Here is a 26,329-nt window from a genome sequence, read left to right on the forward strand (position 1 = left end):
AAACTTTATTGAATCCTAATAAGTGCGTGTCTTCTTCTATAGGCTTCAAAGATTCCTGTGATTTTTGCATTTATTAGACTCTAAGGTTCACAGTGCTGATGAAGTCTACATGCTGTCCTTTTCACATTCACTTTGAATAGGTTTAAAAAACTAGAAACTGAGTACCTTTGGAGATGTATATATATCCTAATATTTTACACAAATAGTTCTCATATTGTTGCACATGTATTATTGTGGTTATCTATCTATCTATCTATCTGTCTGTTTGTGAAAATATGTTATTCCTTACAATTTTTCAAACAATTACAAAAAAAATATTTTTGAAGCCACTAAGAATAAAGAAAGGCAATGAATGTGTCAGTGTGTCAAATGACATGAGCCTTAGATAATTGACACCACAATTGTCCATCAGTCTGACTACTAAATGAGCCTCAGACCGCAGTAGTTTGTCTACCAACTTTAGTCACCAATTTGATGTTTAATAGGAAGAAGGCAAAATAAAATTTAAATTCTATTGAAAGATTCTCACTTCCAGGCTCCACAGAAAAGGTATTTTTATATCTAATTTGAATCTCATAATAGACTAACCATATCAGGAATCATTATGTATTTATTCCTCCACAAAATGGATTTCCCACTTCTTGGTCACTTTTTGGAAAAATATTATTTGTTGTTGTAAAAAATGCTGCATCTGTGATTTAAAGTCTCTTACTCTAATTTGATGGAAGTGATGAATCTCGGCCAATGTGGTGAAGGAGACAGTGTTACAACGGTCTGGAATGGCATCAGCTTTTTGACCTCCATCTTCCCTTCTTCCCCGTGTAGCCAACTCTCCTTTCCTTTGGTAAGAGCTCCTTTCTGAACATGGATGATGTCTGGGAAGTTGGCCAGGCGCCCCTGATACAGTGCTAACAGTCCATGACCAGGTCCATGGCTTGCCTGGGCTGCTCAGCAAAGAGTTCTCTGATGGCGTCATAGGCGTCTCCAGGGAAAGCAATGGCCTGGTTCAGACCCGCGGACAAGGCCTGCTGATGCAGCTTAAAGGCTTAGCTGCGGCCCAGGAAGGACTGGCCCACCTTCTGATGCTCCTTCTTGAAGCCAGTCACCTGCTTGCGCGTGCGAACTCGTTGGCAGTGTGGTTGAGCTGCAGCGCGCTGTCATCCATCTTGGGGAAGGATTTGAAGCAGTCTTTCTTGCTCTCCACCTCCTGCAGGTCCAGGGCTGCGGCAGGTGGTGTGCTCAGAGTGAGGAAGAAGTTGGAGCCACCATCTCATCCCTCTCAGCCTTCTGCTTACCCTGTTTCCAGGTCTTCTCATCAGTGCTGCTGGGACTGCTCAGGAAATGCTGGAAGACATGGCACTGCGCCAGCACAGGGTGGCTGGCCATGTGGTTCATCCAGCAGATCAGACCCTTCTGCGCTTGGAGATGAAGTCCTCCTCGAAGCGCCTGGTGGCCTGCTTCTCAGGCAGATGGGGCACCGAGATGACGGGAAATTTCTCTGCCAGGCAAGCACACAGCCAGTCCAAGGGCTGATAGCACCTGTGCACGGGCACCTGGGTATGCGTGGACACCAGCTTGTAAGAGATGCAACTCTTCAGCCCTTGAACTTGGTCTGCTCGGTGGGGTCGTAGATGGTGCACTGGAAAGGGTAGGGGTTCTCCTGCCACTCGGGCCGTAGGGACCCAGCACCATGCACACAGCTTGTCCCCATCCTTCACGAAGCCTGACGCCTGTCTCAGCACCAAGGCCTCCCAGCCCGACCTGACAGAGGTGGAGTAGCAATTAAGGTTGAGGCTCACCAAGGCGGAGCTCTTGGCTCCAGACACTTGCTGAGGCGAGGGCGCCGAGACGCTGCGTGAGCCCAGCGACAGGTCCCAGCCTGTGGACAGAGGTACCCGCTGGCTGCGCTGCCGCCTGCTGCTGCCGAGCCTGCAAGGTCTGGGTACGCGCCACTGCCCAGCGCGCCTGGCTAGTCGGCCACCGTGGAGCTGTCGTCCCACTCGTCCTCCCAGTCATCGTCTCTGCCTAGGCGGGCCTGGTGACCATGGAGGAGCTGCTGGGGCGACGGCTGTAGGGCGCCCCTGCTGGAAGGAAGCTGGCATTGCCAGCTGTCAGCAGCTGGAAGGCGGTGAGCAGCGCGGCGGCAGAGGCTCAAAGCCGGCCGGGCGGCGCGTTGGTGGAGCGGGCAGAGCTCCCTGGCCGGCGTCTGCCGGTGGGCCAGGCTTGGTCGTGCAGATCACCTGTACAGAGGAGGTCGGGAAGAGACCGCGGTGGCCATGGCTGCTGATCCCTTCGAGCCAGCCCTACACTTCCTGATCACTGCACAAGCTCAACACCTGCTCCTGCAGTGAGATCTCAAAGGGGTTCTTGAACTTAAAGCCTTAGAGCGCCCGGGCATGCAGCGCCACCTTTCTGAGCCCGGCGCCTCGAGCTCGGGCCAGTCCGAGGGCCCAGTGGTCACTATCCTCGTCCCTGAACTCAAAGGGAGCTTGAAAGGAGCTTGGAAGGCAGCACAAGGTCCGCTTCCTGCTTCACTCTCGCCCTCCCTGCAGATCCGCTCTGCTAGCAGGAGCTACTGCTGCACAGGCTGCTTCTGGCCAGGGTGGGGCCCGGGCCTCCCCACAAGGTTTTCTTACCACTGGCCCTTTGCATGTCTGTGCCTAGATGAGTACAGAAAGTGAATCTCTAAGTGTCCTTGTTGCAATGCTTACATTCCATTCCACATCTGTCCCAGACACACACTTTTTCTTCACTTCTCCTATTAGATCCTTCCCTATTATTCTCACCTCTCCTTGCTTGTTGGTCTAAGTGAAGACACAGATTAGGTCTTTTCATATCACAGCTGGCCCTGTACACAAAGACACAACCCAATCCCAGACCGACTTGCTGCTGGCCAGTGCAGAGTTGTAAGTGAGGTGGTACTATAAGTACAGGACTAGGCTGAGGGGCCAGGTCATCACTTGTAAATGTTCCTAGATCAAAACATGAGGAGGACACAAAGCATTCTAATCTCCAATGCTCTATAGAGTAGAAATTAATTTATGGACAGTGGGTGAGGATCCAGACATGGCTCAGTACTGAAAAAAACATCTCATTCAATCGGAACTTATTTGATCTCAGCACCTATATGTTTGCACATAAGTTCTCTACTCAATTTCTAATTTCCTTGGGTGTCCTTGGCTCTAATAATGAATTCATATACCTACATATCGACCAAAAATTCACATGCACAAAGTCTTCTGAAAAAAATAGAAATCCATGAACATAGAACTCTGTAACTGTGTACCGGCTCATGAGCCTGCCTGGGTCTCCTCAGTCTTGATGCAAGTACTGAAGGGGAGGTGGGGTGGGGGATCAGGCAGAGAACCCATGGGGAAGTAGAGAGTGTGGAGTTCTAGGGGAAGCTCAAAGTCCCTGAAAACCCCAAGACAGCAAGAGATGGAGAATATGGAATATTTTAGCCATGTGTGTATGGACTTCCTACTTAGCCATTAGATCTCCTTGATTTGAATCAGAGAAAGAATAATAGTATTTATGTTGTAGACTCTGAATGTGTTTTCTGAGGAGACCTTGTGGCTACAAGTTGAGGACCTGTTGGAGATAATAAAAGATAGAAAATCTTGCCAATTTTCCAATTGTTTAGCGTCCTGAGCATAGGCCCCTCAGGAGTTGCTCTAGGAGTTTAGTGTGACTGGGATAAACTACGTATATATGTTTTGGGCTGAGTTAAATGCCAAATTTAAACAGTGCCTGAAGGACCATGGGATGCGGAAATTCAGCAATGAAGAAGGAACAAATGTTCTGAACTTCATGATAGTTTAGGTAGAAAGTTGCTAATATCTTTCCTTTCTTTTTCACTAAGGTTCAAGGTAATCATATAAGTCACCCAGAAGACAAAAAGTATGGCTATTCTGCCTTACATCTCAAGTCCTGCTTCTTGGGATAGAGAGAGAAGTACACCAAGACATCTAGCCAGTTTGGATTACATAGTTAGACCTGATCGCAAGTAAAGCCAATTCTAGAGAGGAGAGAAGGGCTGTGCTGATATGTTGGTGATTCTCCATCAACAAGCAAAGAACCTCTCAGGTGATTTCATTAACACACTTAAAGAGCAGTTTATCCTCCTTGCTGCTGATATTTTCCTGTTAGCATAGTAAGAGGCATTTGTAGTCTATGAGGTGTCAGGTACAGTGACCTGTCTGAATGACAATCATGCATTTTTGAGGTAGGATATCCATATAAGGCAGGCTGGCCACATGTTTTCTTGCCTCAGCTTCAGTGAGCTTTGAGTGACAGTGATGTTGATGTTCTATTTAGGCCAGAGTTACTGATATAGCATGCTCAAGTTCTGGAGAACCAAACTCCACAAATCACCAATATAGCTGCCATAAGCTAAAAGATACTAAATAGTTACACAAAGGCACAGGTGACAAGAAAGACTCATTGCTCACAAGCTCTGTTGCTGTGATCTCTTAGGCGACTTACCTTTAAATGGTCAAGAAAGATTCAGAGGGAGCAGCGGGATGAAGTTTTCCACAGACTGATTGGAGCCACCTGAGGAGACAGAGATTCTAAGCTGAATGAGGGAAGTGGCATGCCTGTCACTTACTGTTGAGTGCCTCTCCCCTCTGCATTGTGAGAGCACTATGCATCTATCTCCATCTGTGACATGGCTTTCTAGATAGACGTACCAGGCTGAAAGACTGGTCAACACACTGGTCCTGCAGTTGGCATTCCAGGACCCTAACAGATTTTATCCAGAGATATCTGAAAGAGAGAACATGATTGGACAGCTGTTAGGGTCCCACACATTTTGTTTGAAGTCCAGGAAAAGGAGGAAGCAGTGGATGCCACAGTTATTTATCATGAACTAACACACAAGTCTGGTTTCATGGTGACTCAGGGCAGTTTCTCAAGAGTACAGTAGAGAAAATGGCTATACAATTGTAAACAACCATTTTGCAGTATGTGTGTCTACATGTGCCTCTCTGTCATGGGAGGTTTCTCCAATTGTATGTGATACATGAGTATGTACAGAGATGAGGGTCTCCATGAGTGAGAGATTATGCTTGTAGATGTGAGCATTCATACATGTGTACTTAATTCTGTGTGGGCCTTCTCTGCCTCTGTGCATACAGCACAAGGAATAAGTCAAAGACTATGTTCTCAGGGGTTCTATTGCTGCCCTGAGAGCCTGTTACTAAGGCTCAAAGGGTATTTGAGCAAGAGAGAGATGTGGGAAGGCCGGGCTACACTTGTCAGGCAGGAAGGTCAATTGTGTTTGGAAGAGGGATGGAAGCTTCTCTGGATTCCTCTATGTAGGAAACCATGAGATTGTCTATCAGTTTAATCATCCATACACCCAAGAAGCTGCATCACATACTGTTTTGCAGGTGTGTATTGTTGTGAGCATAGGTGAAAACAGGGCTTTTCACAGAGCAGCTTACAGCATAAATAAAACATAGATTTCTGTATAGGTCAAAGCTGTAGGCATTTTGATGGGATAGCTCATTTAAACTTACTTCAAGTTGTACAACAATCTACCTACCCATTTGGTTCTCACTGTTTACAGCTCTGTTCCCTATCTTCTGCTTCCATCAGTATCTTTTCCTACTCCTGCATCTGCTTTTGTCCCCTCTGTCTGTCTCGTCCCCTGGTCAACCCCAGTAGTTTTGACCTCTCTATTGGCTGTCAGATATTTGTAATTAGCAATCAGCAGTAAGGTAGTGCCAGAATATCTATTGGATTTCCACCAGGCAATGACATTCACATTTTGAGCAGCTGTAGATCAGCAAAATTTAAAATCTAAAACACAGTGATGGTTCAGAAATGACAGCATCAAACTCCTGCCATCACTTAGCTCTTTGTCACTACAGATTTAACAATTGAAAATACAGAGATGTACCTTCATATACAGTAAGGCATGTCACCTGAACAGTGGGTGAATATGTGCACACAGCATGCGAATGTGGAGGTCAGAAGACAATTTCAGATGTTGCTTTATGTTACCTTCCACTTTCATAGTTGTGAGTCAGCTTATGAGGTACTAGAAACTACAGTCGGGTCTTCTGAAAGAGCAGTACATGCTCTTTTTTTTTAATTTTTTTTATTTTCTATATTCTTTGTTTACATTCCAAATGATTTCCCCTTTCCCGGATCCCCCCTCCCTATATGTCCCATAAACCTTCTTCTTTCCATCCCTTCTCCAATCACCTCCCTCCTTTTTCTCTGTCCTTAGTACATGCTCTTAATCACTAAAGCATCTCTCTAACTCTCATCTAAGATACTTAGCATTTATTGGTTTGTTTGTTTGATGTGGATCACTAAAGGGATAAAGGTTTGGAGGCCAGCAGATAATTTTAGGAAGGGGGTTCTCTTCTAGATCTGTATATTTAATTTCAGAAATGAAACTTAGAAAAGCTCAACAAAGTAAGAGTTAGCAAACAGACGGAAGGAAAGAGCTCAAGAGAAGACACAAGAAACTGAGACATTCAGGAGTCCTATAAAAATACTAAACCAAAAGACAAGTTTGGGGAAGACTTGTTTGCACACCCCAGTACACCCTATGTTTGCTGCCTCAGTGTCTGTGTGTACAAATAAGTTTTGATCAGTTGACTTAGAAGGCTTTGTTCTCCTTGTGTCTGGTCTATCCTATGGAAAGTATATTATTTATTCTTATTTTTCTACTTCAGGATTTCCTGAACTCTGAAGAGAGGTATTTAATTGAAGTATCTCATATGGAGTGGTGTGCTTCTCTCTCTCTCTCTCTCTCTCTCTCTCTCTCTCTCTCTCTCTCTCTCTCCTCTGTGTGTGTCTGTCTGTTGATCTTTCTGTATGTATCTCTGTCTCTCTATCTCATAATGTCTGATTGTTTGTATTTGTTCCCATCAGATACATGAAAAACCTCCTCTGATGGCTAAATGAGGCACTGATTTATGAGTATATCAGAATATCACAAGAACCAACTAAATTGTTATATTTATTTATTTATGCATGTATTTTTAGATCTGTAGGATTGATATTATTTAAGTATTTTGAATATCTAGTTTCTGTTCTTGGCCACTCAAGCAGTGTCAGATATGTGTGTAAATCCCTTGAGGTACAGGAATGGCAAAACTCCTCCCCTGAGCACCTCCAACTGCCAATTTCCACGCAGAGAACACTCTAACTGCCCTACAGGCCAGCCTCAGTCTTCCCCATCCACACTCCATCCTTACAGAGTAGCCCAAGCACACAAGTCGAAATCCCACCAATCCCTATCTTCAAAGATTTGTGCCAAACCCCAAGAACAGGGATATATCCCTGTCTTCTACTCAGTTTGTTGCTGGTTTTCATCTGAGCACAGGCAGCCAGCCCAGTAGAAGTTAAGTTTGGTTCTTCCTCCCAGCCCCATGCTCCCAGGAAGAAGATTCAATCTCAAAATATATTTACAAATACTCTAGTCATATAGTTAGGCTAATTTCTGACTTGATCATAACAAAAATTAACCAATTTATTCTAATTCATATTCTGCTGTGTGTCTGGTTACCTTTGCTCAGATACCATGGGCCTGTCTTGTCACATATTCTCAGGTGAATCTTCCAATCAGCACTGTCCCAAAATACTTTCTGCTTCCAGTATGCCCCACCTCCTACAGTCTGCCTAAACTATTGGCCAGCAGAATTTAATTGACAGGTGTCTGATCTATACAAACAGAAGATATTCTTTCCATATACCTCTCTGGGTTTTCCCCTCCCAACAAATCTGTTGCGTGAGATTTCTCTGGCTATGTGACTCTATGGTATTCTTTGTCTTCTGATTGCCAGGGTACTTTTCTATCCTTGCTGTAACATGTACAGAGCATACCATCTCATATGACATGGCCTGAACTCAGATGGTTTGTTTACTCCTACATCTTTTGTGTCACCATTACGGAGCATATTTTGCAGTCAGGATTTTAAAAATATTTTTAGCATTTTTGTTTTTTGAGCATAAGTGTTTTGTATGAATGTGTGTGCGCACCATGTATGTCTATCAGCTATAGAAGTCAGAAGGTCATTTCCAAGACCCTTGGAAATGCAGGAAGTTAGAGGCAGTTGTGGGCCATCCTATGAGAGCTGGAGACCAACCTAGGTCGTCTAGACAAACAGCCAATGCTCTTAATCACTGTGCCAAGCTCCCAACCTGACACTATTTTCTTTCTGTATCAACTGAAAGATACGTGAGGCATAGGAAATCATATTTTCATTTAAACAGAATATCTGTTCTTTCTTGTGTTGGACCTTACAGATTAAAAAAAAATGGGTATATAGGTTGCCTAAAATGAGGAGCCATGATAACATCCTTAGGAGAATATGATATTCAGCTATACTGTGGTTGCTCTTTTTACTCTGTGTTATATATCACTGACGGATTTTAGTGAATTGTTCACTCCATAAAGATTTGCTAAATTTTGCTGATTAGGAGAAACAGAAATAACACATTAAGATGTGTTTGAAAGATATTTATTATGAATCGGAAAATGGTTTCAGGATACCATTATCATCAAAGTATTCTTGGCTCCAAAATGATGAATGCAACAATTTCCTTCCCTTGATGCCATGGTTTATGGTTTTTCTAATGTAAGAAAACATAACTATCTTGACTAAGTGTAGGATCCAGAATATCAGCTGCCAATCAGGAAGCAACTACTTCATAAGTACTATATCTTGCTTATGATTAGAGTGATTGATTTCAGGGCTGAGACTGTTGGGAGCATATTTACATAGCATGCATTCCACTTTTTTTGAGGTTCTTAAACAAATTCTTTTCAGTAGCTGAAAAAGTCAGTTTCCTGTGGACTGACAGGAATTACATAGAAGCAAGCATTTTCATTCTCCTCAAATGTAGCAATAATTGTAACCTGTACATTCATAAAACAAACAGTGCAATTATAAAACCGTGAAGGTGACATGCATGCATTAAGGTGTAGTGGGGATGGGGAGGACATAAGTATCTCCAACTTTCCTTACTGCTGTTCTTTGCTAGGTCTTTAGGTAAAAGGGCTGAGTCAGGAGACTTCATCTGGAATGCTGAAATCAAAGGTGAACTTCCTGAAGGCTGCACATTCGTTATCACAGAGAGAATGGAAACGGCCTCCTAGAGCAGTTTGGAAGGATCTAGAGTAGCATGGCTGGGCTTTCAAGCTGGAAATGAATGGGAACAGAGATGCATTTTCTGAAAAACTAAAAAAGATAATGTCTGTAGCTGAGGGTTCTATTTCTATTTCATAGCTGTTACCACATGAGCCCTTCCACCATTTTCAAACTCCTGTCGTTTCTGAGTCGATGCTGTTCAGTGGAGTTGTTTGTATGAGGGCTGGTGAGATTCAGAAGGAAGGATCTGGGTAAATGGCATCTTCCTTGAAGTCTTGGGTCCATGCTCCTCATCTGCATTGGTTGTTATGGCCGTTTCTCTGCCGTGTGAGCAGAGGTAACAGGTGCCCAGGGTGCTGGGCAAGGTTAGTGCCTCAGTCTCCCTTGGCTGCTCTGGCCACGCCTTACTCAGGCTTGCCTGGCCTGGAGCACAACTGCTAGCACTAGAGTCAGTCCACTGGCTCCTTTCTCAGGGCCAGGATGAGACAGGATGTGGAAGAGTAACAAGACGGGGTAACATGGTACCAGTTGGCCTCGGAGCAGAACAGAGAAACACATTTGCACTGATGGAAGTTCAAATTCCCAAAGTTATTCTGAGACAAAAAAAGAGGAGCTTTTCTTTGAGCACTGACTTCCCTTCATACACGCAGCCTGTGCACGTTGATCAGCTGAGCCTGGATGCTCTGGGGTGGTCTCCTCGAGCTCAGCTACAATAGCTCTTTTCCAGTAGTGCCACTTTGATGAGACCCAGAGTAAATCCTAGCATGGCTTCACAGTGACTGGGATAATGAAATCAGCAGCCAAATGTAATTGCAATTCCATCAACCTTATATTTCACACACAAATTTAGAAAAACAAAGAGGATGAAAAAAAGTATAAAATTAAAAAGAACAAAATTAATTTCTATAAGAAATAAAAATAGAGTTACAGTGAGATTTAAGGGAAAAAAGCTGCTCGGATCATGAACTTAATTTTATTTTAAATAACTTTAGCTATCTTGCTGTTAACAGAGTAAAAGCAGAAAGAACAGGCTGCCTTCCCTGCAGACTTAATCAGAAAATCATATCTACAATATTGATGGAACTCGGTTCTTGTCCTTCTCCCATCTCATCAAAAATTATTGCATTTTCACCCAAACTGCATTTTGGATTCCTTGATGAATATACTCCTCTCATCCTCTTTCCTGGAGGGTGGTTTCCTTGGTTTACATCCATCTTTATAAAAAGGAGAAGGGGTGCATATGCAGAGGCAAAATATCCTCTTGATGCCAACAGATACAGAGTTGCTTGAAGAAGCTGACTGTACACACGAGCTGCCTGGGTCAGGGGAGGGGGCTGTGGTGGGAGGAGTGGGACAGCCTTTGGTGGACAGACAGGCAAGGCCCACAGGCTCTTCTTCCAGGGCCGGGACGGGCCTGAACGGTGGTTTTCCTCATTACCTCCCAACCTGTTATTTTGGGCCTCCAAAAGCCTTCATCTAGATCAGAAGCCAATGACTGATTATATAAATAAGTATAATTAACTTTTGGCTCAATAAATAAGATTGTCCAACTGTTTTGCCTTGTTATTCTTTTCAATATCCAAGGTCTTTACAAAGAAGGAAACAAAAACCACTTCTCAATCTCCCACCAAAAGTGAACGTTTGTCTTTCTTTCTTTTTTTTTTTTTTTCTCCATATGCTTTAACCGGAAGAATGGCTGCAGATTGAGATATCAAAAATCCCAGAGAACTATATAATATATTCATATAACTCTGCATGTCTCTTATTTAAATTTCACATTCCTTTAAAAGTGCTTATTCAGTCAGTAGCTGCTGAAGGAGGCTCTTCTGCTGGGCCTGGGGGTTCTGTAGTCCTGATGTGGGCTTTTGAGTTCCCAGTGGAGCAGGCTGGTTCAGGTGAGGGTCCCTGCCTACCAAATTCACTGTACACTGGACGTCAGCAAACACCTGAACCTGCTGCACCTGTAGAGCTCCTCTAGTCCTTAGTCACCACAGAAGAACTCTTCTGTCCTCTTGTCCTGGTTTCCATCCGTGTCTGTTGTGAGAATGTCAGTGGATGAGAGCTGGTTGCAGTTGAGGCCTGTGTGTCTTAGTGCTGGATCATTCATCTTCTCAGAGCACACAGCATTCATCCCCAGCATCTGCAGAGAGCTCATTTGCATCTGGACCATCATTAGATTTATGTTCTGAACATTCACGTTTGCACCTGCCATGGACACAGTGAAGCTCATGTTGTTGTAAACTGCTGGTTATGCAGGTGCAGGCTGGCTTGGGACAACTTGACATTGTTGATTCCCATTGCTCCTTGCTGCCAGGCCTTCATGTCTGGTGACTGGTACCCAGAAGTGGGCGGGGTTTGTTGGAGCAGAGAGCTTTGCTGGAGGGGTGACAGGCATCTGTACCGTGGAGCCCCCAGGGCTCAGCATCGGGGAGAAGCTGACCTCGCCTTGGGGAACCAGTCCTGATCCCGGATACTGGAAGACATTCTGCTGCATCCGAAGACAGGGCCAGGTGAATGGCTTCAGTCTCCAGCTTGCCCTGACTGAAGAACAGGCATTTCAGCTGCTCTCCAAGGCAGCCAAGTTCTCCTCCTCCAGGGCTGCCCCACCCTGCTCGCTGCCCCGCCCCCCCCACATATTCCACCTTTAGGGAGCAAATTGAATGAGATTAGTCATGCCCATAAAGAGGGGAACCACTTTATTAACAGACTTTCAGTAATACAATTGTAATATAGGCTTTTTCAGTCACAACTTCCAGGCTATAAAACAGGGAGGGAGTGGAAGAGAGAGAGGAGGAAGTAGGAATTCTACACTCTGGAACAGGATGCAGGCAGGGAAACATAGTTTATTATTTATACTTATTATTATTAACATATTATTTAAACTATTGACAAGAATAGTTATCTGGAGTCCATTTGATCTAACGTGGTGGATACATGTCAACTCCCTCAAGTATAAATGAAGTATTTAGTAGAATAATGTTCAAGTTTATATTTAGAAGACATCCTTAAAAATTTAAAACTTAGAAATTTTGACAGTAATAATATGTATTTATAAATGTATATATATGTATGTTTGTATATTAATTGCTATGTAGCCCTACATATTAATTCACTCTGTACATCAGGCTGGCCTCCATCTAAGTGATTTGCCTGACTCTGCCTCCAGTTCCAGGCTTAAAAGTATCTACCACTAATCCAAGCCACTAGCATCAATATTTTAAAAGCCTGAAGAACCAGGTCTACATTAATAGCCTATTAGAACTCCATTCATTCCTGTTAAAATTGTGAACTTTAGAAGTTTTAATCTAACAATAGCATAGGAGAGGAAATCTGAAACATTATTACCTTTAGTTGCTTTCTTACACTTTTATAACTTTTGTTTACAAATCGTAAATCAATGTTTAGAACACTAATTATTTAAGCTTTTATTTCCTTAGAAATTCTAATGAATTGTACTTGCAGGTCTTAAGCTGGTTTATAGACCCTCACAATTTACTTTAGCTTGAAACAGTTTCAATTCATTTACCAGGAATCCCAGATGTTGGTTAACTGAGAGCAGTCATTGCAAAGCAGTATTTTTAAATAAATTAAGAGTAAAAAGTTTACATAGAACTTGTTTTGTGAGATTGTCTCTTTAAGAGGGAAGTAGGTCAACAAGGTACACTGTTTCTCTTTCTCAGCAAGAGGCCTACAAGTTTTAGAAAACTGTAGCCTGGGGCCCCAGTTAAATGAATTAGAAAGGCAGCTATTGTCTTGGTAAATAAACTTAGGTGTCTGCCCTGTTAAAGCTACAGTTAGTAAATCCACATCCTCAAAACTCTGAAAAGAATAACTTGTAGCAGAAGTATAAACCAAATTGTCTCTGTTTCCACTAAAATTGCAAAGACTTGCAGGCTACCTAGATATTTGTCCTGGCTTCCATGGTCAACAAGATGGCTTCCTTGGCCAGTCTTTGGCTGTCCTACAGGAAAGCATTAAGTCTTCGGTTGCTGCTCAAGATAGCATGGGCTTTCAGCTGCCAGAAGCAGAAGGTTTGAGAGATGTTCCTGTAGAGAATGTACTTGGGAAAACTGACCTTATTTGACAAGGCAGAGTGTCCACAGCCTGAACAGAGCCCTGCTGGGGGGAGAGGCATGGGCACAGTTCTGTCTAGTGTTAACCATGATCCAGTTGCAGTGTTTATCATGCCCATATGTCAATTAAGTCACTGAATAGTTTGAGGACCATTTATTAAGTAAGCCTGATTTTAAATAAACTTTCCTTGGTTTTAGTTATTAGTTTTAGGATTAACAGGGAGCTAAATAAACATTGTCACTCATAGGAATGCAGTAACTCTTTTCAAATTAGTAGCATTCATAAGAGTAGGAGTTGACAGCTCTATTCCTGTTAAATTTGAGCCTTACAATTTTGAGTTGAGGATTTAAATTGAAGTTCTTTTGGCATCAAAATAAAATGTTTAACCATAAATATACTGCATAGGGAGCCTGGGAAATATTCTTGATACTTTATACGGTGCAACTTTATAGAATATCAGATTCTTGGACACTGCAGTTTACCCAAACAGCTACATCTCAGTAAATTGAGCAAACAAAGCATACAGACAGCACATACCCAAGAGATTCTCCACCATCCCACAAGGACACTTGCACAACTATGTTCATAGCAACTTTAATTATAATAGCCAGAAACTGGAAATATACAATATGTCCTGCCTACAAAATGTGCAGGGACAATAATAGTGACTGAGGGAATTGCCAACCAATGATTGGCACAAATTGGGACCCTGCTCATGGGCAAGAACCAGTCCCTGAAAGTATTAATGATACTCTCTTATGCTTACAGAGAGGAAGTAACTGTCCTCTGAGAGGTTCTACTTATTACCCAATGGAAACAGAAACAAACTCACTCCCAAATATTAGACAGAATTTGGGGAGTCTTATTGTAATGCTAGGAGAAGGATTGAGGGATCCAACACGGACAGGGATTCCAATGGAAGACCAACAGTGTTAAGTATCTTAGATTCTTGGTGTCTGGCAAGGAGTGAACCACCCACCAATGGGAGCACATGAGCTGGCCCTAGGCCCCATACATATATGTAGCAGATGAGCAGCTTGGTCTTCATGCAGGTCCTCCAATAACTTGAGAAGGGTCTTTCCCTGAGCCTGTTGCCTATCTGCCTCTGGATGCCATGCTCCTAAATGAACCACTGTTTCTGGCCTCAGTGTAAGAATATGTGCCCAGTCCCTCAGTGATTTGAAGGGCAGGGGGTTGTTTCTTGGAAATTTCTAGTTGGGGGTAACACACAGAGGTCGACTTGGCAGAGGACTTGAATGAAGGTGCACTATGGAAGAGAGGAAGGGCTGATACTGGGATATAAAAAGTAATAAATGTGTTTTTTTCTTTTGAGAAAGTAAGTCGGCTGTGCATACCCTGATGAGGAAACCGTAAACAGCATCTTTCACCAGGCTCTGCATCAGCTCCTGCTTCTAGGTTTCTGCAATGAGTTCATGTCCTGGTTGCATTCAATATGGGCTATAGTGAGGATGTGTAAGTTAAATAAACTCTTTCCTCCCTCCCCTCCCAAAACTTAAGAAATGAAGAAAATATTTGGATTATTCATTTCTAATCCACCTTTCAAGAACTATTATTTCCTTTTATGATATGCTTAATGACAAGACCAATGGACTGCACAAGCTAAATCATTGATGTTTTCAAAATATTGTACTTGTTCTGTGTTGTCTCCTTGTGATTGTCAGATGTGTGAGTGTATTTGGATGTCTGTATGGTAGAACATGTGAGTTTGTGGGGTGGGTATGTACATGTGTGCTTCTGTGTGTGTATGATTGCTGTGTTTTTTTTATAGATATTGATTTAGACTTGAGGGGTTTGTAGATTGTACAGCTTACTTTGACTGAGTGAGCTGCAGGTAACCTGTTCTACATTAAAATACTTTACCATGTCCTGGTTGTCAAACATCACATGTTAAATGATATACTATATTCTCATTTGTGTCAAGCTCTATTGTTTTATGCAATGGTAAAGAGTGTAGAGACATCGTGGGAAAATAAGTGAGTTCATTCCAGGATAGACATTTTCCCCCACAGATTGCTGCAGCAGCACTGTGACTCTGAGTATGCATTACTGAATACTAGGTGTCCAGGTGTTTCACACTATAACTTACCCAGTCTCCTTGTTTAGAAAAGCTTCTATTTTATTTAACAGGAACTATCATTTACCTCTGAGCAACACATTTTGAGGACTGACATAGCTGTTTTCAAGGATAGAAATATTTCTATTCATACCACTTTATCAATCTATAATAACATCCTCAATTTTAATTGTCCTTGAAACTGAAAGATGTTTAACTATGAAATATAATTTACCCAGTTTCTGGAGATCAGATAAGAAATGGTTAGTATATTGTCACTTTGACAGAATTCAAGTGCCCAATATAATAAATGATAAAATATGGAAGAAGTCAAGGGATAGTGATGGTATTTACCCTAGTGTTGTCATTCCTTAATCTGTTGTTTGGATCCACAAATTGATCCCAGCCATACTCTAGCTCTGGTAGAATTATGCAAGCAAATTGGGGTCATACTGATGCAAATGTATTTCATCAAGGAAATACCCAGGAAAAACAAAAAGGTAAGAAAATGAAGGAAGAGAGGGCAAAGGACCATGGGCTAGAGGGCAGGGCAGGCAGGCTTGTCATTTTAACTCTAAGTGCACAAGAATGTCCACTTGAGAAAGTTTTATAAATAAGGTTCCTTCCTAAGATGTTTCATTTGTTCATTTCACTGTGATTGAGACTCTAAAACTTTAGCAACTTTAATTATTGACTATCAACATATACATTAAAATAAGTTATTTTCAATAAAATGAATAAAAATAATTTTATTAACATTTTGAGTCTCTTTTCCTCCACATCCCTTTTTGGAGATAAATACTTCAAAAATAATAACTTTAGACATGTTTTCTAAATGTCTACATTTACCCCAGCAATATACCCCAGCAAGGAGATTTACCTTCCTTTATATCATGCAGTCAGCCTCAATATAGCACTTACAGTAGTTAGATAATTTTATTATGGATACTTTTGTGTTCTGATTTGGAAGTTGCACAGAACCATTGTGCATGAGGAATATCTGTAGAATACTGTCCAATTCTTTATTCTCTGTTTTCCATAGATTATGGGAAATTTTCATCAGATTATAAGCATAACTGAACCACCATGAGTACTTGCCATACAATCTGGGAACTACTTCTGTGTTCATATTCCAGCACTGAGAAGAGGAGCTTTATCAACCAGTTGTATCTGTGACCATTTCTACCATATATGAGATATCCATGAAGTTCATCAATCAACATAACATTTAACACAGCAGAGTTCATGCACAAAGTAAAATTATTAATATAGTGAAAGGAATACCAAGAAATAATTAAGAAAATCAAATAAAATACACCCACATTTCTCTACTCTAACACAAAAGTGGATATGTATGTTGGATCTTTATGCAGCTCTAAAGAAAATGTAATCATAAAGTTTTCAGAAGATAGGAAGATATTAGAATATATACTATTAAGTGAAATCACACAATCCCAGGAAGAAAGAAAGAAAGAAAGAAAGAAAGAAAGAAAGAAAGAAAGAAAGAAAGAAAGAAAGAAAGAAAGAAAGAAAGAAAGAAAGAGAGAGAGAGAGAGAAAGAGAGAGAAAGAGAGAGAAAGTGTGTGTGTGTGTGTGTGTGTGAGAGAGAGAGAGAGAGAGAGAGAGAGAGAGAGACTTGATCTCTCATTTGCAGAACTTGGACAATAATACCTGTATATACGTGAACATATGTAAATGTTAGTACAATTAACATGTAGACAGAGAACAAGAAAGTCTAAACTTTAGATCACAAGGAAGATCTTATCAAAGGTTATAGACAGTTATGAAAGAACATATAAACCTTACTTATTTTTCTAGGTATAACTCAGTCACAGTGTTTTTACTTATGGTGTCTCATATGTGAGGGAAATATATTCAAAAGTGAAAGTATATGATCCCCTTCCAGAATGGACCAGAGCCCTGAGCATGGGCATTGAATTCCAAAGCCAGTCCCACAACACACAGAGGAAGCTCCACTCCCAGGGGCACTAACAAGCCCAGGCTTATAGAATCAGAGGTGGGGAGGATACAACATCTGCCCCAACACTAGAAGTACCTGAGACAAGTGGGACCCATGCACCCAGGAACTCCTCCTGACCAGTGGCCCAGGTTCCTTCAGGTCTGGGCCAGTGCTCTGAGAAGACCTTGACTGCAAACATGGCAGAAAGTATCACACCACACAGAGGAAGCTCCACTCCCAGGTGCTCTAACATACCCAGGATTGCAGGATCACAGGATTAGAGAATCACAGAATCGCAGGAGCTTGGTCAGACCAGGATATCTTGGTCCCAAAGGCAGTTCCCAGGTGCTACGACATACTCAGGATCTCAGGATCACAGAGACATCTGAACTCTGAGGAATTCTGACAAAGCCAGGATCACAGCAAGGACAGGATCCAGTCAGACAAAGTATCAGCAAGTAGCACTAGAGATAGTCAGGTGGCCAGGGACAAGCATAAGAACATAAGCAAAAGAAACCAATGTTACTTCGCATCATCAGTAACCAATTCTCCCATCATAGCAAGTCCTGGATACATCATCACACCAAAAAAGCAAGATACAAATGTAAAATCACTTCTTATGATGACGATAGAGGACTTTGAGAGAGACATAAATAACTCCTTTAAAGAAATACAAGAGAACATAAGTAAACAGGTAGAAACCCTTTAAGAGGAAACACAAAACTGCCTTAAATAATTACAGGAAATGCAATCAAACAAAGAAAATGAACAAAACCATCCATGACCTTAAAATGGAAATAGAAACATTAAAGAAACCCCAAAGGGAGGCAACCCTGGAGTTAGAACACATAGAAAATAAATCAGGAGTCAGAGTTGCCAGCATCACCAACAGACGAAACCGGATAGAAGAGAGAATCTCAGATGCAGAAGATACCATAGAAAACATTGAAACAACAATAAAAATGCAAAATGTAAAAAGCTCACAACCCAGAACCTCTAGGAAATACAGGACACAATGAGAAAATCAAAACTAAGGATAATAGGTATAGAAGAGAGAGAGATCCCCAAACATACAGATCTAGTAAATATCTTCAACAAAATTATAGAAAAAAAACTTTCCTAACCTAAAGAAAGAAATGCCCATGAACATAAAAGAACCCTACAGAACTCCAAATAGACAGGATAAGAAAAGGAATTCCTCCCATCACATAATAATCAAAGCGCCAAATGCTGTAAACTAAGAAAGAATATTAAAAGCAGTAGAGAAAAAATTCGAGTAACATATAAAGGCAGACCTATCAGAATTATGACAGATTTCTCATCAGAGACCATGAAAGCTAAAAGATCCTGGGCAGATCTCATACAGCCCCTAAGAGAACACAAATACCAGCCCGGAATACTATACCCAACAAATCTCTCAATCACCTTATTTGGAGAAATCAAGATATTCTTGAAAAAGTGAAATTTGCACAATATCTTTCTAAATCCAGACCTACAAAGAATAGTAGATTAAAAAGACAAAACACAAGGATAGAAACTACACCTTAGAAAAAGTAAGACAGTAATCTTCTTTCAACAAACCCAAAAGATCACCACAGAAACATAAAATCAGAAATTTCAAAGTCATCAGATGCTACTACAATAGCTTATACCCAACAGAATTGGAAAATCTGGAAGAAATGGATATTTTTCTAGACACACACCAGGTGCCAAAGTTCAAAGAGGATCAGATAAACCATCTAACCTGTCCTACAACTCCTAAGGAAATAGAAGCAATCGTTTATAGTCTACCAACTAAAAAAGCCCTGGACCAAACAGGTTTAGTGGAGAATTCTATCAGACTTTCAAAGAAGACCTAATACCAATACTTTCCAAACTATTCCACAACATAGAAGGGATAGTTTGGAACACTAGCCAATTTGATCTATGAAGCTACACTAATGCTTGTACCTAAACCACACAAAGACCAAACAAAGAAAGACTACTTCAGACCCATTTCCCTTACGATCATTGGTGCAAAAATATTCAATAAAATTCTTGCCAACCAAATCCAAGAACATATTATGATGATCATTTACCATGATCAAGTAGGCTTCATCACAGGTATGGATCAATATATGAAAATCCACCAACATAATCTACTACATAAATAAATTCAAAGAAATAAAACCACATAAACATTTCATTTGTTTTTGTTTGTTTGTTTGTTTGTTTTTGAGACAGGATCTCCTCTGTATATCCATGGCTGTCCTGGACTCACTCTGTAGACCAGGCTGGCCTAAAACTCAGAAATTCACCTGCCTCTGCCTCCCAAGTGCTGGGATTAAAGGTGTGCACCACCACTGCCCAGCTTAAACATTTCATTAGATGATGAAAAAGCTGGAAATATCACCTAAATTTATTGATTGTCAGGATTAATATAGTAAAAATGGCCATCTTTCAGAAAGCATCTAAAGATTCAATGCAATCCCCTTCAAAATTCCAACTCAGTTCTTCATAGAACTAGAAAGAACAATTTGCAAATTCATCAGGAATTAAAAAAATCTCAGGGTAGCAAAAATTTCTCAACAATAAAAGAACTTCAGGCAGAATCACCATCCCTGACCTCAACCTGTACTACAGAGCAGTAGTAATAAAAACTGTATTGAATTGGTACAGGGACAGGCAGGTAGATCAATGGAATTGAATTGAAAGTCCAGAAACAAATCAAAACTACTATGGCCACTTGATCTTTGATAAAGGAGCTAAAACCATCCAGTGGAGAAAAGACAGAATATTTTCAAAACATGCTGGTTCAACTGGCGGTTAGCATGTAGAAGAATGCAATTTGATCCATTCTTATCCCCTGTACAAAGCTCAAGTCCAACTGGATCAGGGACCTCCACATGAAACCAGATACAGTGAAAGTAATAGAAAAGAAAGTGGGGAAGAGCCTCAAGCATTTGGGCACAGGGGAAATTTTCCTGAACAGAATACCAATAGCTGATGCTATAAGAGCAAGAATTGACAAATAGGACCTCATAAATTGTCAAGCTTCCGGGAGGCAAAGAAAAGTGTCAATACAACAAAAAGGAGACTGAAAGATTGGAAAAAGATCTTTACCAATCCTACATCTGAAAAAGGACTAATATACAATATATACAACAAACTCAATAAGTTCTACTCTAGCGAAACAAATAAGCTTATTAAAAATAGAGTACAGAGCTAAACAAAAAAATTGTCAACTGAGAAATACTGAGTGGCTGAGAAGCACCTAAAGAAATGTTTAACACCTTTATTCAGGAGTGAAATGCAAATAAAAAAAAACCCTGGAGATTCCACCTCATACCAGTCAGTGTGTTTATCTCCATAACCATCTGGAAATAATTTCCATTTTTCATAGTAAATATTCAATGTTTACAGAAAGATGTGTATGTAAAACAAGCAATATGTGTTTCTAATGTTCTCATAAATTGAACAAATATAAGTTAAAGTACAAAATTAAGAACCTAATTAAAATCATCATGACAAGTCAAATAGTCTATTTTTTTTCTATCTTGGAAAACGTGGATCTGATGAGTTTATATGTAAGTAGTAAAATTTATGCTAAAATATGAAACAGCATATTGCTTATGCTATGGTATGCTGTGGAGACAATAGTATGCTATATAAAACTTAATCAAATACATTCCACTCATTTACTTTAATTGGCTTATTTTCAAAGACAGAAGGTTTTCTGCCAACTTGCTGGACACTCTTATCAAACCTAAAATTAGTTGTTTTTTCCCCTATTTTTTCTTTTATACCTAGTAATATAAAAAAGCAATGAGAGGGGTAAACCGTGGCTGGTGTCTGAAAGAATAAAACCTCCAGCAGAAAGACAGGGTCAGAGAGAGGAGCTTGTAGTAGGTACAATTTTGCAGTATCACAACTACTGAAATTGAAATCTTTTCTTTGTTTTTGTCTGAGAGGCAAGAAAGTTTCACATGATTAAAAGAAAAAAGTTACATTACCCATAATCTATTAAATAAGACAAAGCCTGTCATATAAAACAAAAGTAGTTAACATTTACATTTTTATTACTAAAATTATTGAAAGGTTCAACAAAGTGAAAAAAATCAAATGAAGAACTTCTCAAGCAATAAGGGACACTGGGGTCACCACCATGACATGGGGAGTTGGGGAGGGCCTTGAAGGGAGCGGCCAATCCCATGGCTCTGGAGCTCAGGTGTCCTTTTCAGATAGGAACTGTTTTCCACCTTGGTTTTTCATTAGACAAATGTTGGGACCTCTTTCAGAAATATGGCTGATAAATCTAGAAACACTTCAGTCATTTGGAAACAATGCTAGTTTGAAAGTTCTGTGATGAGCAACCAAACATTTCAGGGCCTTCTGTTACCTGGAGAAATGCCAGCACATGGAACATCCCTCTACTTGTGACAATGACAAAAACATTAAATTAGATGTCATTACAGCTTACACAGTCGTAGATGCTAACTTAAGTCATGTGAACAGGCTCAGGGTGCTGTGACACACATGAGCTATAGATACAGTTAGTTCTGCACTCAACTATGTTGAAAGACAATACCAACACTGCCTGGAGAGCTGTCTGCACAGTTCCTAAACTCATGTACATAAAGAACTCATATACCAAAGGCAGAGGCACCTTACAGGGATCAAGTAGCATACAATGTATGACCATGTAATGGTTATACAAGACTCAAAGATCTGAACACAAAAACCTTATTTTATCTAATTGTTTAATATTTCAACCTTGCCATCAGTTAGTAAAGTTAAACACCAATGATTAATAGGCAAACACAAAACCTAATTCATACCTCACAAAAATATTCTCAGGCTGCCAAAACAGGGCCATATGCCTGTTCTCACTCTTACTGTATTTCCTGAGCTTCTAAAATTTTAACTAAAAGCATGTTTTTGTCTGATCACCTGGATACAGGACACATGCTCCTGAGGCATAAAAGCAGTGCCTAAGATCTGTTTTCAGGCAAGCTACAAAATAGTCTTTCCACATTTTCTTGTTTGAACAAAATAATTTCCTTCACACACAATGACTGGAAAAGCAGTTGGGTGACAGTCACTGCCATTTAGTGACACATTTCCCAGTATTTTGTCCATGAGAAATCCATCTGAACTGCAGAGCCAACTCTGTACAAAGGCCTTGCTTTGTGGAAGTTGCACTCTGGTGGAAAGTTTAACCAACCAATAAAACATTTCCTTTTCTCTGTGTGGTCATCAATCCAGCATGCAGTGTAAAACCACAACAAAAGCCAAAGTGCAATCTAAAACTTTCTGTGTCTACATTCTTGGTTTCGTTGCTTAAGTACAGACAGGACATGGGATCATTTGCTCTGAGCTGCCATTCCACATTTGGTCCTGCTAAACTGCCCAACAAGCAGCCCAGGCAAACCTGGGCACACCCTCCATGGATGGTCAGACTCACATGATTAGTTCTACCCAACCACAATTATAGTTCTGTGGGAAACAAGGTTGATTGCTAGAACTCCCCCTGAAACGGATACAATGAAACTAACCACCACGTTTATTTTCCCTTTTAAGGCTTCTTTATTCAAGCAGTTCTGATCTAAAACAATCACTATACAAGGCGGGTATCATACTTGTTATTTTGTTTCTTTCTGACTAACTACCAGGCTTACTCTCAAGCAGGATAAGTGCAAAACTTTGTTACAAAACATGGAAAAGAAGGCTGCAAAATTGTCTGTCCACAAATGGGTAATTTGAACACAGTATTAATATTTTTATAAAACTATAAATATAAGAACACTGTCTCATTTCGACAAAACATGAGCAGAAAAGTACAAAAAAATCCAGATTTTGTAAATTGTATTGCAGAAATATTTGTTTGAATGCTGATGATTTAGAGCAAATTTTCTTCCATTTCCTTACAAGACTGAGAGACTGAGAGAGAGAGAGACAGAGACAGAGAGATGGAGATACATATACAGAGAGACAGAGACAAAGTTCTAAAACTAGAAAAGATACCAAACAGATTTCCAATCAGAAAAGTAAATTAATATACTTCCATCAGAAACAGCCCCCGATTCAAAAGCCCAGAGGCCATGTTTATTTGTGGAGAGGAACATAGATTCCATTCCTGAAGAGGCTTTCGAAGAAGCCTGAAGGTGATGGATGCCACAGGGTGCCTCAGCCAAAGACCGGCAAGGGTTCGAGGATGCTCCCGGTCCTCTCTGCCAAGGAGATTCTGTTCAGCTTGCCCACCTCCGCCTGCCAGCCTGGGATCTTCTCGGTTGTCATGTGTGGATGAGCATGCTTTGTCAGGTGGTCACACTGTATGTAGGGCCAGTCACACACAGGACACACCAGCTTCTTCCCTCCAATGTGAGTTCTGTGGTGGCCAGACAGCTCATCTGACCTTACAAACTTGTTGTCCCAGTCATCAAGTCACAGATGCAGATAAAAGGTAAGTATGTGTGCAAAGATGATCTTAAAGGTGGGAAATTTTGAAGTAGGTCTTCTGGCGTGCTGTACAGCACTGGTGATGTTACCAGAATCAGAGACAGGTGTGAGGGGCCCCATCTGGGACCTCTGTCCCCAAGAACTCATGCAAACAAGAGCTTCCACAGCATCAGTCTCGATGTGCTCCAGGATGCTGCATGTGGGACTTTCTCTGTTATGCTGCTTCCTCTCCAGGATGACTCACTAATGTTCATGAGGTCAGCTGCATGTGCATCACCCTGAAATGGTGGAGTTGGGCATTTGCCTGGGGCCATACAGCCTGTAGGCAGCAGTGCTGGAAAACAGGAGCTCTGCCAACCATACAAATGCACCTACTGTAGGATATACACACACTAATACACATACTGTAGGATATATATATATATATATATATATATATATATATATATATATATATATATACACAAATATAAAAGAAAAACAACACATATATGCTACAAATGCAGAGAGAGAGGCTGTTACCACAGGGGTATATGGAAAGGGATGGAGGGAAAAGGAAGGCAGGAGAATAACCAATTCTACTGTAATTTGAAAACACTTACCCCAGACCAGAGTTCATTGTCTACACCATGAGAATTACTTAGTATCTTCTGATGTTCAGGATCCTGAGGTAGAAACTGGTCTTGGCAGAGATGGTATTGATTCTGCTGCTGCACACTGTCTACTTTGCAGTTCCTGTTTAATTCAGTTGTTTTTTCTTAACTAGTGCAGTCCCCTGCTGGGTGTTGAGTTGCCTGACTTGGTGAGCAGGGACTGTCCTCCATAACATGACTGGAGTGGTACCACATGCCTCCAGGTCCAGATGCAGCCTTTAGTGTGATTGCCTAGTCACCTGAAGCCCTGGCTCAAGCTAATACCAGGATTTTGCTGCCTGGATTGCTGTTGGTCTTACTGTCATCCCCTTCCTGTATCCCCCATCCACCCTCCACCCGCCCATCCCCTGCTAAGGATGGCTTCACTCTGGAATTGGCATTCGTCCAGGAGGGAGATTCAAGCCTTCTAGCTCCCAGGATTGCAGAGCTCGGCCAGCAGGTCCCAGGTGCAGCAGATTTCTGTCTGTAAATGGCCACCAGATCCTCTTGTGCTGGGCCTCCATGTTTCTGCAGCTTTTCAGAGCCTAGCTGGTGTACTTCCACTTTGCTGTTGCAAGCTGTTTTCAGGTGCCAGAGAGACCCAGGGGAGCACAGGCAGAAGGGAGGCAGCTCAGTAGTGTATCAGCCAATTCCTGACCATGGTAGATGTGCTGCAGAGGAACTCCAGTCTCCCAAAAATCCAGGCCCATTAGAAACCAGCGCAAGGTCATTCCCAGGGAGCCTAGTCCCAAGAACTCCTCAGCCAGACCAGTTCCTTCCCCAGTAATCCACCAGAGCTCATCCTGTAGTGGCTGAGTTTTCGATGATCTTCTCCATCTGCTCAGCCCTGATCTGCATTAGGTTTCCTTTTCGTGGCTGCTGACAGAATCCCTGCGTCCTCTTCACTGCCCACATTTGCTTCCAGTTTTAGCAGTGATGTGACTTAAACCCTCCCTCCCCCAACCCTGAGCACATGCACAGGTTTTATGTGTGGGGCAAGTGGAGGGTTGGCAACCTAGAATTGGCTGGTGCAGCTGGCTGGTAGATTTTTAAGTGCAGAGCCAGCTGGCTGCAGAAGGTCTTGCTCTAGCACATCAAGTTGCTAAGCAAGCACAGCTGTACTAAATTTTTAATACAGACACAACAAAACAGAAACTTCAGAAGATGGAGATACACAGGCCTTAGCTCTTTACCTCATCCTGCTGAGGACTGTGTTTGGCTATGGAGCCCAGTTACCTGTGTGTAAGGTTGACAGAGCAGGGAGAGCTACAGAGCCTCAGCCTGTTTGAGTCCCCACCTGGGAAAACCTTCAGACATGGCCTGGGCCTACCCAGGGTTTAGGATATTTATGATTGGGTGACAGTTACATCTTGGACTCCTGATCCTTGCCAAGTACACAGCTTGGCTCCTCTTTCTGTCCTGGAAGCAGGAAACAAGAGGTTGAGTTCTCAGAAGAGTTCAGGGAGGCGAGGCAGTGCGGTGACTCTAGCATACACCTGGAGCAGCCCCCAGCCTGGTGCCACAGAGAATGCACAGACCTCTGACTCAGAGGGAGGTATGTTGCAGTGTGGTCTATCTGACACCAGCAATTGATGGAGAAGACTCACAATTCTGTCAGGTCTCCTGGAGAGAACACACACTCCAGGGCTCTGCTGCCACGACAGCTGCCCCACAGTTGTTGGCATCCGAGAGAACAGTGTCCTCCTCTACGAACTGAGCCTTGGAATTTAGTCTTCCAAGAAAAAAGGCAGGAGTTGAGCTGGCTCTGTGCGGTGACAGAATCCATTTCCAAGAGCAAGTCCACAAACAGCCTGCAAGGAGCTTCTTTAAGAGAAAGAAGCTCACTAAGGAGAAATCTCCTGAGAAAAGGTAGCAAGGCAGAGAACAAAGGTTGTTTTATCATCATCATCATCATCATCACCATCACCATCATTATCATCATCATCACCATCATCATCATCACCATCACCATCACCATCATCATCACCATCATCATCATCATCATCATCATGTTAAGGTCTTTGAAGGCTAAGGCTTT

At 41.7% G+C, this 26,329-nt stretch overlaps 1 pseudogene; it reads right to left on the minus strand.

The window, feature by feature from the left end:
• Positions 1–610: 610 nt before the first annotated feature.
• LOC127672876 (sorting nexin-18-like) lies at positions 611–11,343 on the minus strand (annotated as a pseudogene).
• Positions 11,344–26,329: the final 14,986 nt, after the last annotated feature.

This window comes from Apodemus sylvaticus, chromosome 1 (genome assembly GCF_947179515.1).
Source record: "Apodemus sylvaticus chromosome 1, mApoSyl1.1, whole genome shotgun sequence".
NCBI lineage: Eukaryota > Metazoa > Chordata > Mammalia > Rodentia > Muridae > Apodemus > Apodemus sylvaticus.